Source organism: Neolamprologus multifasciatus, chromosome 2 (genome assembly GCF_963576455.1).
Source record: "Neolamprologus multifasciatus chromosome 2, fNeoMul1.2, whole genome shotgun sequence".
In the NCBI taxonomy this organism is placed as follows: domain Eukaryota; kingdom Metazoa; phylum Chordata; class Actinopteri; order Cichliformes; family Cichlidae; genus Neolamprologus; species Neolamprologus multifasciatus.
Window position 1 is genome coordinate 8,128,841 of NC_140440.1, and position 19,556 is coordinate 8,148,396.

The following is a 19,556-nucleotide window of genomic DNA, read 5'->3' on the forward strand; positions in this document are numbered from 1 at the left end:
GGATATCATTAAACTGATTTGCTTGTGTAAGAAAGGAAGTTTAAAAACTCCCTAAATGAAAATGTACATCATGTCATCAATAAACATGTGTGTTATGAATAAGCCCATAACATGACACTGTGCATGCCAATTCTACATCATAAATGTAAAATATTGTTGTATGTAAAATATTTTATTTCCTGTTCTTTTCTCCTGGTCTCAGGGCTTTGAGACAATACCAAAACGAAACTAAAATGTACTTTAAGTTGTTTCAGACTTAAAGAGACTGACCCAACACTGCCTCTTAACTATGTTTTCATAACATCAGCAACATTACATTTTTCATCAGCAATGAAAAGATTAATCACACTGTAAAACATGATAACTATCATGAGTTTATACAGAGTTCTATTTCATAAGCAGCACAACCATCCGTCAGCAAAAATATTGTGTTCTCTGCTAAAAACCAACCAAAAAAACGTAATTAGCTCTCCAGTCCAAGCAGTATCAGGGTGTTGAACACAGCGACCCGGGGACAGAATCAGACTAGAAAATACTGCAGAGTTTTTACTGAATGTTCATAAGCTTTGCAGCTTATACCACAGTAATGAAGTAATATATAAACAACTGAATGACTGACACAGTCCTGTTTTTACTGTTTATGTTGTTTACAATGGATCCACCATAATCTTCTTGGATTTATATACTACAGCATCATTTCTTCATCATGTAGAAAAACTCCAGAATAATGTTGAAATTTCACTTCCTTTTCTTATATTAACATATCTGAGGGATTCAGTGTTAGACTTGTTCACACTAACAGAAAGTAGAGTTTTGCCAGAAAACGAGTTTGACATTCCTGGTATACAGGACATAGTGTACCTACCGTCTGATATGAATAATTAGTTTTACGATGTAGCAATACCATTGTAAAGGTTTGGTAGGCACAGAAACACCTTGGGAACATTTTTGGGATTACCGTTGTAGGTAAATTAAGTTTGTGAAAAACCATCAATGCTGATCGATTAGACTGAAAATCAAAAAACAGTCCTCTGTTTTAAAGTCAAATGTTTTCATCCCACCACCCTGCACAAAGACTGTGCAGAGATGAGGTCTCTTTTGACCCTCTTTTAAATACCACTGCCACTGGATGGTTTTGTCTCGTGACCATTCTGCATGTCATTTTAAGGAATTTGATTGATGCCATCTCACATGATCAGCAGAGATCACTTAATAATACAACGTAATCTCTGAATTGTAGAAACTCCTCGACAAATGATCTATGAGTTGGACCTGTGGAGCTCCAGGGTCTGGGTATAACACTGCTCACACTGAAAGCCAAGAGCAGGAATAATTTCATTCTGATTCTGATGCTCTTTTATACTCTTAACAATACTTTCTAAAAACTCGTTCATTAAGTAGAAAATTAATTGCCTTTACTTTTCTGTACTGCATGTGCAAACGCAGCTAAGACCAGCAGAGGCCAGTATGGTGACAGCAAACACAAACCCAGGGTCACTTTGCACGTGCTCAGTGATACACGTGGTCAGCACTTGTATCACACATTGTATAGTACAGTAGGAGTAAACACTACTCCATCTGAGCTTCAGGGGGAAAAGCAACATATTTTAGGACAATAGCTTCCTTTTAGGGAGTAAGTTACCATGTTTACTTTGTGAATTATGTTGCTATTTATCTGTCTCATTTGTTTGGAAATGAAGAAGGTACATGAAGAACCATGTCTAATTTGCTGTAATGAAATAAATATGCATCATCAGCTTCTGAGTAAAGTCTTCATTGACCCCTGTTGGCAAGGTTTTAACCATTCTGTTTGACACATGTGGAGAAATCTGGGAGTGCAACAGCAAAAAGGCCCCTGTACCTTAGAGCATTGTTCTTTTCAGCCTTGACATCAAAGCGCAGCTCTTCGACAGGAGATGCGTTTTCCTTCCTTCAGCTGTGTTATCGTTTATGATCGATATCAAACAGACACTGTGCATAAATCAAACACGAGCTAGCCAAAACCTCTTTCAAGTCCCAACAATCTCCACCGTTCTAAAACAATACACAAACTGTGGCTGTCTGTCTGTTTGCCAAGAGCAAGGAAGTCAGGAAGTATTGGCCAAACATACCAGTTCTGTAAATAGATAGGGCTTAATGCCCGGCACACACACACATACACATAATACAGACACAAAACACAACCAGCTGCACACACACACACAGACGGAGTCACTTGTGTCCACATGCACAGGCAGGCAGCACATTTCCCCCCCACCCCAGAAAGATTCACACAAACACAAATGAGCTCGTTTCTGCATGCAAATGTGTGGCTATTCGCTCAGATTCACGCAGAAACTGAAAAAACATTTGAGGTAAACAAGTACACTGACACACTGTCGCTGTGTTTATTGCCATTAAGTAAGTACACACTTACTTAATGACTCTGAAGAGCCCTCTAATGGCGCTTCAAATAAACTGCAAGCTAGAGGGAAGAAGCGGGAAATAGAGGAGGTTTATGAGGTGTCGGCAGTCTGCCTGTCAATATGCTTTTAGAGACAGAACTGTTATGGGTTTGACATTACAATTTGTAGACTTTTACAGGATTGCAAGTATTATATATAGTATTATATAGTTTTATATTCAAATACCATCAGATCTATTAAAAAAAAAAGGAAAACTAAAATAGAAGCTATTCCATTCACCACAAAATTTTCCTAACCTTATCAAATCCATAAATTATTAGGACACTTATTACTCTATGACCATATCTACTATAACACTTCTCAACTGGCATGAAGAGGCAACAACGATGCCAATACATTATTTTCTACTAGAACATTAAAATAATATTTTGCTTAAAACTGTGAGTAATTACATGGCGTGGAAACAGAACTATTAATCAGTCATCATTAATGTTAACTATCCCGCCAAAGTTATCTGAGAAGTTCATGTGAGATAGCAAGAGTCAGATTTGGCAGCAACAGCCTTCAAGTTTACTGTTTATCACAGTTAGGAAGGCCTTTGGGGGAAAATGTCTCAGATGACTTACAAAGTTTTGTCTGATTGTTTGTTAGCAGGACACATTAAAAAGTAATGGAAGGATTTGCAGTTTAATAGATGTTGAGTTTGGCTCACCTTCTGGATTTGATCTGGAATTTAATCTGCTCCAACAGTTTATCATTGTAAGATAAAAATTGAATATTTCTTCTGCATTTCTTGAAAAATACATATCAAGCTGACATAAAAAAAGATGCATTGAAACAATGTCTTAATGTCTCCTCAGCTTTGGCAAACATTCATTGTGTATGAAACCTTTTGAAGTTTAACAGTAAAAGTAGTTGCACAACTTTACACTGGTGGAAAATCATGTTTAAGGCACAACCATTGTTAAAAATGTCACAGTAGCTATCTGAAGCCTTTTAAGGCTTAGATTAGCTTCAGATAGTAGGCTATTTGAAGCTTTTGTGTAAATGAGTTAAAGTGGCGACCTGCCCAGAATGTGAAGGTGTGATGGACTCTAGCGGCCTATTTTACAAAGTAAAACTTAATCAGAAGTGAGAGACTTGCATGCAAAATCATAGAAATTAAAAGTACATGTATATTTGGTAAAAGGAAAACAGTAATCCCCTGAAACCTATAGATCATTTTTTTTAAATCAACTTAATCCAGACTAAATCTCAAAGATTTCCCCACACTCTCTTTTGGGACACAATATGCCCTCGTCTGTCTTTTGTGTGCTCTTTCCTTGTATTGTAAACTCCCACTTTAGCAACCTACTGATAGAACGCTCCCAGGCTGTTCCCAGAAAAAAGGAAATAGCATTTCCTCAGGACATCTCTCCGGATCTTTTCGTGGACACGACAGTAGAGCAGATAGTTTTGTTTTACCGAGTTCTCGGAGATGACTGAAAATTGTCTGTTTTGTTTATCTCCACTTCCCCACTCTGTTTGGTCACAAAGCCCCTCGACACACTGCCCTCAAGCAACCGCCATCCCCTGCCGCTGGGACTGTTTGTTTGTTGAACTTCTATCTTTTGTTGATTGTAGATTTTGTTTTTCAGAAAGTGCTCAGAGGGGAAATTTGTTCAGTTTGTATGTACAAAAGTGCGTTTAAGAGAGTCGCCCCTTATCTCGAGTTCCCCCGAGGGCAGGAAGTGACTGGCTGAGAGGAAAAGCTAATGTAATCTAATAGACATCCAAAGAGTGCAGGAGGTTATGAATTCGTCAGAAGAGATGGGATCAGGAGGAAGTGCAGTTTAACCCTTAAATGTATCGGGAGGGTAGACAAAATTAGCAACACGTCAAAACAAGTATTTGAGATGCAGGAAATTAAAAACAAATTCCTCTCATGTGCTCTTGCATCTTTTACACAGCACTCAACGCGTGGCATTTCAGTGCTCGCAAGCTTTTTACATCTGGTTTCTGCTGCAGGCCTTTATGTGATTATGTAAATACCTTCTATGGTGCATTTAGGGGGTGTGACAAAAACACTCGACAGCTATAATACAATATAGTTAACAAATTCATATCCAGGTTTGTGTTTGACATACTGGGATTTCTCAATCCTTGTGTACCATTAGTCACACACGTACAATTATAAAGTAACCGCTGAGTTAATGTTATCTTATCTGGCATTATGATAAAAATCTGTTTTAGTAGATCTAAAGGAGGGCATCAAAAAGACTTTTATATAAATGTTGACACAGCTGAAATGAATACCAACTTTAACATAAAGGGTGGAATAATACAAAGAGTTATATTTTATCATTACTTTAAATTTAGTTGCCTGTAGCTGAATGAGAGGTTTTGTTCGCAACTTGAATCTAAATCTCAGTTGTTGTTTGCATAATTTCCAACATGCAATTAAACAGTGAAAATACCAGTTCACCAATCTCTAAGTGCAACAATTTGCATTCAGACCAAACAGCAACCTCTGGAGCAGAAAACGCCAATGCAGAAGAGCAAAAAGTGCAGTTCCTTTAGGTGCCACTTGAAGCTGGGTCCAAAGAGAGTCGTTTCCCTTCGACTCCTATGTCAAAATGCCCAACTTTACAGTATTAAAAAGCATATTTAAAGTAATTTCCCCCTCATAACAACTCTGAGTGGGGTGGTTTTTTCTTATAACTCATCCACCTGGATAAATTTACTTTTAGAGCTTTTTTAGGGATTACTAATAGGATTACTAATATTGTGTTAGGATTAGTAATATTGCGGTTTGGTGGTTCAGATCAGCTCAGTGAAATTCTGCTTTTTTATTATTCCCCTCTGTCTGTGTGCTGCATCTGCATGGTTTATGAGTGCAGCTTACTGATAAAGCTTTCTGTTTAGCTAATAAATTAACTTTCTCTTTAAAAGGTGATAAAATAAGTCTCGTTAATATCATAACTTGATGTGTGGCATTACATTTCTTCAGTATTCATTTCTAAATTTTACTGACAGTTAAAAGCTGTACCAAATGATTTCTACTGCAGCCCGCCTGAGGAAAGATAAATGGATCCTCTTTAGAAGCTTTAGAAGCCAAACAGAAGAGTCTTTAGGAAACTTTTTTAGCAATAATCATAATCTATTGTCAGTTCCTTTTAACCCACTCCATCTGCATCTGCCTTTAAACTGCAATCCCTTGAGATGCATCCTCATTGATCATCCAGTCATTGTTTTTCTCACTCAACCATCTTCTTCATTTTCTGTTTCTCTTGTCGAACCACTCACCTAATAACTAAATTCTGTTGTGTACATGTTCGTATTTAATACAAGCAGAAAATATTTCAGTCTGAAGCTGGAAATAATTTGTTGGAGGCCAAAGAGTTTCAAGAGCAAATTCCTCTGTTGCTGTGTCGCTTTTCAAAGAATAAAATGAGCACAGATTCACTGTAGGAAAGTCACAACAATATCACTGAAGTTCTCTGGCACTCTGTTTTTTCATGTGATTTCGTTATACCGCTATATCTGTTTTTAGCATCAGTTACACAGCACATATAGGTGGTAAAAAGAATCCGTCACAGATATGAAAACAAAAGTAAATTGCTTCAAAAGAGTACCACAAAGACAAGTGTTTGTTTGAGAAGTGGTATTAGGGAATTGTACTGGCAGAGAAAAAGTTGTTTGCCCAACCACAACTTCTATTCAACCACAATGGCAATTACGCCAATTTGTTACATGTCTCGAAGCAGCAGTGTGGGGGATTTCCTACCTCTCTGCTAACAAATGATTACACTATGACTCACTACAATACAGTATATTTAAACAGAGCTGAGTGTTTAGAGCTGCTGGTGTGGAATTGAATGTCGATGAGCATTCCTGTTGTGTAATTTAGTTTCATTTTTCTTTTACCTCTTTGTTTCCCTTTTTCCTTGCGACTTCATTAAATGTGAATCTGATTTGAAATTTTACATAAATTTTGTATCATCTTGAATGAAATGACTATTCGTAATACGCAAAGAGCGGCTTTAGTAACAAACCCACAAAGGATAATTATCAAACTTGGCAGCTCCAAATTCTACATTCCCTATTGTTTAGATTCATTTTCACCACTCTCATTAACTTGTTTCCCAGTTTCAGCAAGCAACTGTTTGCAGTAAATCACTTCTGATAAACCCACTGGATGCTAACAGCTCAGCGTCAGCAATATTTTTTCTACTCTTTGCTGTTGGGTAAGTTATTGCTTACTTGGCATTGTCATGTAAAGTATAGTTTAGTATATATTACTATATATTACTTTCAATGTAATCTAAGTGATGCAAATTATGATAAAAAGATGATAGAATAATGGTGGTCATTAGCTTTAATCATTATTAGCACTGCAACTAATTTTAACAAAATGAAATAGGTGAATCCTTAAAGGTCAAAGTAGGCATTTCTATATTATGATTATTAAATAAGTACCATTCGACCCTTGAGAAATATTTACCAAAATGTGCTGAGATTTTTTTGTCTTTAACCTGTTACAGGTGAAAAGCTGTTCTATGTGGAAATAAAATATTTTGGCAGCTTTCTGGTAACATATTTGGTCATAAAAAAGGAGCATCTGGGGAATCGCAAACCCATATGAGATCACTGAGCTCTCCCCACATATCTTTGACACGCTTCCAGCATTCAGCATATGGCTTTTGTAAGCTCACTTACAGAGGTCTTTGCCAAAGTAAAACTAAATTGTGCAGACATTCCCATATGTAGGATAGGTCCTTAATAGGTTCGTTTCATTTAATCCTTATTTGACCGGGAATGTTGCCCATGAACTGTTTTTTTTTTTTATATGACCTGTCTCACTCTCTACAACAGTGTAATTAATCGAGTAACCTTGCATATTAGAATTGCAAATAAATAATATCCTCTGTGTTATTTAACACAGAAACACTGGATTCTCTACCACTGGAAACACTTTTCTTATTGCTACCAGTTTTAATAGTTTCAGTCTTCTTTAAAAAATGAAAAAGAAAAAACAAAAACACGTTTGTACTGCAAATACTACAATACCCATAAGCCACAGGAGCTGTCTCTATGGAGTAGAATCCAGTCAGGGGCACAAATCAGCCAACAGAAAGCTGACGTTCTCTCTGAAATGCATAATGCAACTTGAAGGTAACTTAAATTTTTAATTCAATTGTTCCAGGCTGATCCATGCTAGAAGTCCTTCAGTGCCATACTCAGTTCATAGTTTATGTGGAAAAGTATAAAAATATGATTCTTTTCTTTTCATTTCTTTCCTGAAACATCACCCTGAGAGCAATAAAGCTATCAAAAATACACACAATAGTTAACATTAATGTCATAGATACATATGATGGCTAGTCATGTTGGTAACAAACGTTTTTAACCCAATATTAAAGCAATATTTCCTGAACAGTTTTGTTATTGATTCTCCTCCTATTTAATTTGTCGGGAGTGTAACGGGAAAAGAACAATACACCATTTGACTTAAGACTTAAGACTCTAAGTACTCGTACTACAAAAGATATCATTTGATATTTTCTTTACTCATGGCATCCTTTAAAACTGACCCCTCTGAGTTCAGTGGGTAAACTTCCATGGAGTGCTATGTATACAGTATAAAACTGTATACAGTATACAACTGTATACAGTTTTATACTGTATACAGTTGTATACTGTATACAGTATAAAACTGTATACAGTATACAACTGTATACAGTTGACCAAGCAGTTTTAGTAGGCAGTGGGTTCACATTTCATAACACTCCATGGAAGTTTACCCACTGAACTCAATTAGACAGGCTGTGGTTTGTATTAATAATGATAGGAAATAATCTATATAACTATAATATTATAAAAGCCTCTATGCCCATACAAAAGTCAATTGAGTTCATAATTATGTCACCTCAGGGCCAATACCATGTTAGTCATTTAACAAAGCTTTTTTTTTTCCGCATAAACTTAACCACTAGGTTGATATACCAATACTAACCAACTTTTAGTCACTAAACATAATCTAAATGTTATTAGATTTGATATTACATTAAAAAAATGTAATATCAAAAACAGAGGTAAGATGAAAAGGGTTTTTTTTTAAAGAAAATTATCACCAAAGGGTATCCCTGTGAATGAGAGAATAATGCTGAGTATTAAAAAAATAACAGGAAGGAACTATTGACTAAGCATGAGAACGTGAGGAGGTTGGAGCAAAGATGTGTTGGCATGAGTTGGAGCTGAGATGTGCTGAAGAACACGTTACTGGAATTGCTTCAATGCAGACAAGAAGCTGGAACCAACTGAGACTATACGTGCATTGGCAGAGCTACAGACACAAGAAAACGGCGCTTGGCTATAAAGCCATAATACCTTAATGGCACAATTATAGCCTATTACAGTCCTTAATACATTTTGTTTCACAGAAGCATCATCTTTTATTTGCTGAGTGACACTGCGTATTGCTAATAAGCAGACAAATTACAGCTATTCCAACAACATGTGGTAACATCTTTATCGTATGCATGGTCAGACTACAGCATGGCTATGTTGTGCTTATGCCATAGGTATGGTGTAGAATCAACGTCAACTATAAATCAAGCTTAAAACATGTGAATTGGCTGCTTTGCTTTGATTTCATGAAGTAATCAAGATCTTTTGCTACTGATGAATCAAAAAGCAGGTGTGAGGTCTCTGCCCATCTCTGAATGTCACAAACGGATAATCAAGCAGAGGGTGAATTAACTTTATTGTCTGTTCGTTAGAAGGACAAGACTTTGTACAGCCAAAAGCCTCTTGGCCTTGCGTATCATGGCCCAAAGGATGAAGAATCCTGGGAGTTCCGCTGCGATCGGGAATTATTGTCACAGTTCAAAGCAGGTGCCGAAGCCAAACCTTAAACAAGGACTTAAAAGGACAGCAGGGGGTGAGTCTGTTGGGCGGCCGTCATGGTCATTATCCTGGTGGCTCTAACCCCCGGCCCTCCTCCCCAAAGCACACACATGAACTAACCCTTCAAACACATACACACATCTGCAGCTAGCCCACCCAGTGCTCCTCATGCTTTCAGCTTTTTGAAGCTGAATTTCCCCAGTACACACAAATGTGTGTGTCATGCCAAGTTTGTAGCTCAGAGGGATCTATTTGTGGATGAAATGAAGAAAGTGGCAAGAGATGGCAAGAGCAAGGTGCTGGATTAAAAGGTGAGGGAGAAAAGCGCAGAGGCTCTTTAATTCAAGAAATCCTTGATCCCACCCCACCCCGCTCTGCCACCTCCCTCCCTGCCGAGAGTGATACTTCATGAAACACACAGACAATGGCTCAGTGGAAGAAGTCACCCTTAATTCTCCTTTTGATCACCCAGAAGTCTTTGTGTCCCTAGGCTCTTTACACATTCTTTCCTTTTTGTGCCAATGCTCTAAGTTAGGAATGATTAAGTGTCTGTGGATAAATCCCCTTATTTCATTCTCCTTCTTCAGGGATGCTGCTTCTTGGGCAGTCAGCTTACCATAATACCAAGCTGCCTCACAATAAATCCAAGTTACTTTTGGTGGTGCATGCTCATAGCTTTGCGCCTTTTATCAGTCAGCGATCATTTGTCAGTGCACTTAATCTAATTACTTGAACTTGAGGGGAATTTCAGTGAATAGAATAGATTATTTAAAAAAATTGACAAGACAGATGGTGTCATTTGCCATGTAAAATGTTTATGTCTCCCATTTTCTCCCATTCTGATTTTCACCAGTCACACAGCAACAAAAGGTGGTAAATGTGTTGTTACATTAGAAAAAAATTAGACGCAAGGCAACGGTCTTCTTATTGAGTTCATGATTTATCTCAATTATAAGTAGAGCAATACAGATTGAAATATATTTTTATGAAAAGCGCATTCCTTTTATTATTTATTACCATGTTAAAAAAACATGCATATATAGGTCTGAAATGAATTAACACCTACATTCCTACATTTGAGTTGTTTAAAATGACTTTAAAGGTCTATAATAAACCAGCAAGTCGGAAGCTGTCAAATAAAGTTTATTTAAACTGATTATAATTCATGGCCATATAGAAAACATAGTCTGTCTATAAGAATCTATCATTTCAAGATTAAAAGGGTTAGTAACACCAGGCTAAAAATGAACTGTGACTGTGTTATAAAAAGCAAGGCACACCACACTCGTGACATTTTAAAAGAAAATTCTGACTTGTGTTTGCATATGCATTTTTTAATAATTTATAATTATTATTTTTGCTTTCTTTTCCCGTCAATAAAGCACAGTTGGTAAACTTGGCTCTTTATCTGCATTAAAATGTCTACGATCACATTATTTTAAACTAAACATTAAGCAAGCTTACGATCACCATGCTCACACAGTTACTTTTTACTTAATTTGTTTTAAATAAATTAAATTATTAAAGCTTTGATACCTCTTAATGTTCCCTTTCAAAATGTTCCCTTTAAGTGTTTGTGGCCTTAGAAATCTTGTAGGTATTGTTATTGTCTGTGAATCCTGGGAAGATGATACACATCCACCGTATCTATCTCCTCTCAGCAGATTATGTGGGCGGAAGCAGGTGGCAGTTGTGAGCACAAGGAAATCAGGCTGCAGATCTTTGGATGCACGAAACGGAGCAGCAAATCAGCATATTGTTCACTATCACTGTGTTGGCCCCTATGCGCTAAAGATAGACAATCAGGAAGAGCTGAAGAAGTGTGTGTGTGTGTGTGTGTGTGTACATGTCTTTACATGCACATACTAGTCTACGGGTGCACCTCTGCCCTCCTGTAACGTTGCGCGGTGGATTCCGAGGATTAACGCAGTCTCCTCAGACCACTTTAACCACTTCCTCCTTTATCTATGACAGCTACTCTGTGAGTTTGAGATAACAGCCCAGCTCTGATGTTTTTGAAGCTTTTTCCCTACTGACAGCACTAAACAACGGGGAAACCCACATGCTGTGCCCCTGAGCCTTCCGTCTTCAAACTTATCTTCAGCCGTGTGATGTGGGACCATCATACTGAGATCAAATCGTTAATTAACATCCTTTTGTTCACAGTGTATGACAGGAGCTTTAACACTCTGTGATTTGTTAAAGAGAGATACATCAATAGTGTTGATAAGAATTTGGCAATTACGCACTGGTTAAGCACACAAATATTCATAGTGATTTCAGGGTGAAAAGGTGGCACGTATTATCCTTTACTTTGCCAGGATCTCATCACTTGGCTCTTGCACAATGCACATTGAAAGTTCATGGGGACAGTATACATGCCAAAGCATGTCGAGGCCTGCAGGGTGTTACTGTGAGTGCTATCAAGTTCCAAAATGCCACCTACACAAAAACACTTAAAGAAATACTCTCTATAAGGCCTTGAATTAAAAATGTGAAGTAACCTGTCCTATAATTAAAGGATGAGAAAACATCAAAGCAAAGGTGTAACATCCCAAAACAGTTATATTCATTAACAGAAGGGCATAATACTCCACTCTGGTAATCATTAAAAATGCAACCCTGTTTCCAAAACCGAAAAAATGAATTAGATGCTGTGTTAAATGTCAATTATTAAAAAGTTTTGAAAGTTGGAAATAAGAATTTACAAAAAAAATGCTCATTTCAAATTTGATGCCATGGCATGAATATGAAAGAATTTGTCTAGCAATAATCCTGCAGTAAAAAATGCATATCATATGACATGAGTGACAGAATATTATTCTTTCCCATGCACTGTGAACTCCAGCCCCTGTTTTTCTCAGACAATATAAGGGTGTCTTAGAAACGTATTAACAGTCTGGTGTGTATATGCTTGGAGCTACATTCTGTTGATATTCAATATGGATGCTCTTCAATATTTATAACAAAATTAAAAACAAAAAATTTGGCAGGTCTTCAGTGAACTCCAGAAAATCACGTGGAATCAAATGATTGTCAGAATTAAAATAGGTTTACGTTTTACCTTTTTTATTTAGGGTTCAGAATTATTACTTTTCAAATATCTTGCAATTATACATTCAAAATGCTTTCTTCGGAAGGCTTTGAAAGCTGCAAGCCTTTTACTTCTTGTTGGCATGATTTGAAATTGACACTTTTTCTGTCATTGGTAATCTCAAACTACTACATAAGACATCAGTTCCATTTCACTGAACAGCATATGTTTTGCACAATTATTGCACTTATTGTGCCAGTTTGAGTTACAGTAAGGATAGTAGTCTTCATAAACTCATGTCAGTCAAATCCTGTGTGCAGCATTTTGCTATATGGAGAGATTCACAGACAGAAGCATTGTGTGATGTAAAATAAACAGTTCAAACTGGAGAGAGAAGGATATTCATGGTGAGGGCAGCTGGGAGGCTGGGTGGGACAGCTGTGTTCTTCCGGAATGTTCTGTTATTTCCAGATCAGGAGTTCTCTTTTGACCTAAACCAAACTCTGTGCTTTAGCTGAGAGCTGCCTAGAGGCTCTTCTACCTCCACAGCAGCCTTTTGTGTGTGCCTGCAGTCCCCTGACCCCTTTATAGTCTTGCAATATTGGTTTAGGAACAAAAGAGGCTGGTTAATTCAATAAAGCACCTTTCCCAATAAACTGGCTGGGTGCTCTTGCTGTGTGTGGCAGGCTGCACCGCATGTAGCTGTTTTCATTGTGTCACCACCGCTAAAGATAAATGAGAAGTTCCCAGATGGAGAGAGAAGCGGACTGCATGTGAATGTGGAAAATATTATACTCAGAGGGAAGCAAAGAGGACTTCAGCAACTGGAAGTGTCTGACAAATAATGTTTACTCTGGAATTATATCTCAACTGGAATATTGTTAAATATGATTGGAGGCCTTTTAGTGTGCAGTTAAATGGAAGTATCCACACTGGGACAGCTAAATCTGAAGCTACAGAACACAGTTTAAAATCATATTTCAGGTGATTTTCATTTCTTTACTTTGAAATGTTAAGGCTTTGATGGTAGTTAATGCCCTGGAAGCAGTGTTGGGGAGTAACGGAATACATGTACCGCCCTTACGTATTTAAAATACAAAATATGAGTAACTGTATTCCGTTACAGTTAGTGATGGGATTTCCGGCTCTTTTTAGAGATCCGGCTCTTTCGGCTCGGCTCACTAAAAAGAGCCGGCTCTTTCGGCTCCGAACCGGCTCTTCAGGTTGTTTTGTTGCTTTAATTATTTAATCATTAACAATAATATAAAATTATGCAGAAAAGGAATTACTAATGTAAAAAAAGTGGTTTTATTTATATATGTTTATATATGGCCCCTAGAGACAAAGCACGTACAAACTCTAAAGCATATACAAACTCCAAAAAGCACGTACAAACTCCAAAACACATTTCTAGCGTTTACTGAACTTCCAAAACAGAGCTACCCCGATCACTTAAATTACACAATTGAAAGCATGTGTGTATTGTTTGTGTATTTATAGACAAGCACTCGTATTTATTCAAATAATTTAAAAAAAAAAAGTTCATTTACCTGTTACTACCACACACCAAATCCGGTTGTTGATACTTCCTGGCTTGTGTAGCCACTAGGTAACAAAAGCTCAACACTGCGCCCTAGAAACCTGGAGCACTTCTGTTGTCTTTTGTACGTGATTCTGAGTTTGTACGTGCTTCTGAGTTTTTACGTGTTTTGGAGTTTGTACGTGCTTTGTCTCTAAGGTCCACCATAAATATACTTTATTTATTCACTCTACATGTAATAAATAAATCATATAATACAAAAAACAACTATTTACATTTTAAACTTTTAACTATTTAAATTTTCAGCTTTTTCCTTTTAAACAAATTTAACGTGAAACAACACAAAACACTGCAAACCACAACACAATTAAATATAAATTAAAATATTAAAACAAATAGAAGATGCACATTCTCTGTCATATGGGCCTGCATGATTTCTGAATCCTTTATCATCTGCAACTGAAAATAGCGGATGATTACTATACCTTTCTAATGTGACGTTGTTGTCCCTGCTCTCTTTCTCTCTGGCTCTGTTCCTGTGCTACTGCGAGTGTAACTAACGCCCCTCCCCCCTCTGCCCAGCGCAAAGTACAGGCCGCGCATGCGGAGTTTAGCGGAAAAAAGGGCGAGAGAGAGGGTGAGAGAAAGAAGAAAAAAAAAAAACCTCACGGCTCCCAATAAGGAGCCGGCTCGCGTCGTTCACTTCAAAGAGTCGGCTCTAAGAGCCATTTCGTTCGCGAACGACCCATCACTAGTTACAGTTACCATTTAAAAAGGTGGTATTTAGAATACAGTTACTTTGTTGAAATAAATGGATTACACGGCGGTACTTTCCTGTTTCATGTTGTGGCGGGTCAGGACTGTTTGGGTTTTGTTTGACAGCTACGTTCTGTTGTTCCAGGTGGCAGCGTTACGGTTGCCATGGTTACAGGGTGATGCTCTCTCTGTGTGTGTTTCCTGGGTGAGAGAGGCCTTTTTGTTGTTGTTGTTGTGCTAAGCTAATAGGCAGAATGCTACAGGTATAGCTCTAAAGAATGTAGCATCATAGGCAGTGTAGTCCGTGCTGCAGGGAGAATGGACTGCCATACACCTTATGTGTCTGTGAGCGAGGGAGGGAGAAAAAGGAAAAGTACGAGTTGTCATCGAGCAAAAACGGGAGCTGGAAGCATGTAAATATAATAATAACCACTGCAGCCAAGAAGAGAGCCTGACGAGCCCAGTTGTAAGTAAGCTATTAAGACTCGACTGTACACCGTGTTCGTGTTTTCCTCCAAAAACAATAAGTTCCATTGGAGCAGCCTTTCAACGCCTCTCTCTGTCTCTCGCTAGCAAGGTTGACCCAGACAACAAAGTAAAGCTAGTTTTCAGCCACGAGCCCAACACAGAACCCACCGTACGGTTCGGAGCCGCGGACCTTCAGTAACAGTAATAAATCACAGCAATAGTACATTCACGTAGTTGTAAACAGCATGATAATATATTGAGTAATCCAAAGTATTCAGAAAACGTTACTCTCATTGAGTAACGTAACGGAATACGTTACAGAATACATTTTGGGGCATGTATTCTGTATTCTGTAATGGGATACATTTTAAAAGTAACCTTCCCAACACTGCCTGGAAGAACTTTAGAAGGGAGTGTGCACATCCAGGTCAAAATTATATCTATTGAGATGCAAAAAAGGAGATAAGTTTGCAAGCTTCTAGCAATTAAGGCACTGTTTAAATTCATAGGCTCTTCTTGAGGAAGAGTCACAGGATTAGTCTGTGATACCGGTGTGTTGCTTAGCTGGAATTGTTTTTACCTTGTAAGTCTCTATGTGTGTGTCTGTGTGTGCACATGTGCGTTCATGTCACAGAGACACCAAGTGAGAGCTGGTTTTGAATCTGCCTGCGGACAGATTTTGTCAACACAATAGCGGCACCACCATGCATGATGCCGTTACAAACTTTGCAGGTGTGTTGGCTAGTTGATATCAAAACAAAGGTTCAGTTTAATGATGGTAGCGGTTTGTTTTACCTTGGATTGTCTGCATTAATGTTACCCAGTCATCAACAATCAGCGCTAGCTAAAAATGATAAACCTGAGAAAATTGTCTAAATCTCGCTACAGTGCTCTTTAAAAGAGCTGGAAAAAACAAATATTGGTGAAATGTTTACGAGAATTGAGCTGAACAAAAAGAACAAAGAATATATCTTAATAGAATTTGTCACTTTGTTTATGCCCATGGAAATTGTGTTTATTCAATATGTAGGAGCAGTGTGTGTTTGCATAGTTGGTGTGTGCACGCCTTGGTGTCACTGAGGTCATCAGCTCTGTGACAGTATTGGGACACTGATGACAGGCTTTTGAAAGCTGCTCCTCTGTGTCTCACCGAACTGTCAACAGCATTTAGTTTCTGGAGCTGTTGATCTGCTCTTTTCACTCTTCATCATAAACCAAATGTACAGATGCAGTTTCAGCCCTTCACCGTCATGTTGATGGTTTCATGCATGCAATGTTCATGCTCAAACTAATTTGTAGAGTGATGAGTGAACAAATAACCACAGCTGTAAAGAGGTCTCCCTCTATTGTCTATATAAAATGACAACAAATTAATAAACAATTAACAACAATGTCAACTGGTTGCTTTCAAGTGAGTAGTACACAGCAAATTCAAAAGTGTTAAATGTTTTGGTGTTAGTAGTCTTAGAGTTAATTTTACTCTAAGTAGAGTCACATGCTTTTAATGTAACTCTGAGGTGTAAAATGATAGTAGTTAAAATCGAGTGTTAAAAATGAGTGTTTCTATTTCAAATCTGGAGGTGTTACAATGGAAACATTAACTCTTGACCTCTTAACTCTGAACTCCTACAGGGGCTATGACACTAATAGAGTAAATTCACAGACTCCGCCCCCAGCACGGCTCCAATCGAAGCTGAAGTGAAGCCGTTTCAGAACATTTTGCTCTACATATTTGAGTTGTTTGCCATGCTTGGTAAGTCATTTTTTCAAAGATTGTTTCAATTATTATTATTAGCTTTTACTTCTGTGGCTCTTTGGAGTTGAGACAAAGCTGTGTGAAAGGCATTAGCCATGTTGCTCGCTGATAGCACCGCTCGCTGTTTTAGCTAGCTGAAAGGTATTGTTTTCGGCAAATACCACAGCCTTGAAAAAAAGCTTGCATGTGAATTTTCGGTTACATTTTTTGGTCAAATACACCTAAAACAATGTCTAGAATGTGAAATGTTGGTATAATGGTGCTACTTGAAGCCTGAAAACGATCTCCCATACAAAACGAGCAAACAGCAGTAGCAGATGTCCTGACTGGGTTCTACGTTAGCATTTAGATTCCTCCAGAGTTTTGTGCACACGGTTTAGGTAAAAATGAAAAAAGTTGAGGTTTTACATTTAGTTCAGTACTACCTGTTGCCTGTGTCCTTATCTTTTGGGAAAATACTTTACACAAGTAATGTCTCAAAAAGGATTCCTTTTTTTTTTTTTTTTTTTTTTTTTTTTTTTTTACTGTGCTGCAATTGATTTGTGCCATTAATTAGTGTCAACTAATTTTTATTCAATCTCCACATAGGATATGCTTGTGAAGATGGAATATGGGGGAGAGCAGAAGTGCGTTGAAGTTCCACAAAGTGATGAATGAAGGACATGCATATTGTATTTTGTATTTATTGAAATAAGTGATGAGAATGCTGTTATTTGCATTTACCAGCTCACCTATGTCAGACCTTTTGATAAACGAAATTCTAATGAAAGTGAGAACATGTACACTGTTACATCTTTCAGAAAATGTTTTGAAATTGTGGTGCACAGTTCAGAATAAATGTTTTTCAAAAACCATTGCGTCTTTTTAGTAAATGTTTATTTCCAAAAGAAATTTCTAGAAGTTCAGAACAGTAAAATTCCCGCTTTTTAGAATTAATTAGAAGATAACTCTTACGTAGTTAAACTAAAATACTCTTTGAGAGTTAATATATAAACTCTTAACACCAAGTGTTAAATTATCAACTCCAGAGAGATTTGGTGTTTAACACTAAATCAGAGTTAACATACCAACTCTCCAAAAAGAGTTAAATTAACACTCTCTGGTGTGGACCCATATAGACACTTTAAAAGTATTGAAATCAAATCTGACAGTGTTAATTTGGACATGCTGGATTTGCTGTGTACCATAAGCACTTCTACTACAAACGCAGTTAAATCATAAGGATAATGTATTATGTATGTAATGTAATATGTCGGTGCTTTGCAAGTACACACTCATGGATATGCTCCCCATTCACCTAGACCTGGAAACCACCACTCACTAGAGAAAAATGAGCATTCCTGACTGGTTCAGGTAAGTGGTTAAGGCCGCTTTCTTGCTGTTGCTAAGTAAAACTGATTTCAAAGAGTTATAAGGTGCTGCAACAAAAACCTTTTTTGATTGCTTTGGTTACTAGCAGACAGACACAGTTGCTGATAGTTTGTATGGAAGATGCTGACTTGTCTGTAAACATTTGCCGAGTACTCACTGAGTGGTAGTGAAGGGTCTGATGCAAACTGATAGAGAGAACATTGCCCTTAAAAGAAAAAGTGCTGTCTTTTGAAACCTGAAGGTTTCAGGTAAGACAACTTTTATTTTGAAGCAGAATGGATCTGCTATGCAACCTTCGAGTGACTGCAGAAATGTGCTAGCAACACAATCACAAAGAAGCTTTTGGTGCTGCACCTTATTTACAACAGATTTCACCCAGTGACAGCCAGCAACCAGCATCCACTGCCAGCAACCAGTTGGCAACCAGCTGGGTAATTGCACATTTTCTTTCTTGGTGACCAGTGGTTACCAGGAGATCACCAACTGTGTGACTAAGGCCTGAAATTTATATCTATATAAATTAGGGCTGAAGAGAGATAGCTGTTATGTTCTCACACACATAAGCAAGTGTTCAGCATGCGCAGCAGCTTAGATTGAGTTAAACATGTTAAGAGTTTCCTGTTTTGCTTAAATGCCAAAATTTCCCCTTTCCAAAACCATTAAAGACTTGCAACAATTTCACTCTCATTGGCTATATATATATACATACATACATATCTATATATATATATATATATATATATATATATCTATATATGTATGTATATATATATATATCTATATATGTATGTGTATATATATATATCTATATATGTATGTGTATATATATATATATATATATATATATATATATATATATATATATATATTATGGAATGCCGTTTAGGAAATTATTATATATATAGAATGATCTTCTGAATATATAGAACGAAACTTGAATATATAGAATGATCTTCTGAATATATAGAACGAAACTTGAATATATAGAATGATCTTCTGAATATATAGAACGAAACTTGAATATATAGAATGATCTTCTGAATATATAGAACGAAACTTGACTATATAGAATGATCTTCTGAATATATAGAACGAAACTTGAATATATAGAATGATCTTCTGAATATATAGAACGAAACTTGAATATATAGAATGATCTTCTGAATATATAGAACGAAACTTGAATATATAGAATGATCTTCTGAATATATAGAACGAAACTTGAATATATGGAATGATCTTCTGAATATATAGAACGAAACTTGAATATATAGAATGATCTTCTGAATATATAAAATGAAACCTGACGTCACGGAGGCGCTTGCGCCATCTAGTGTT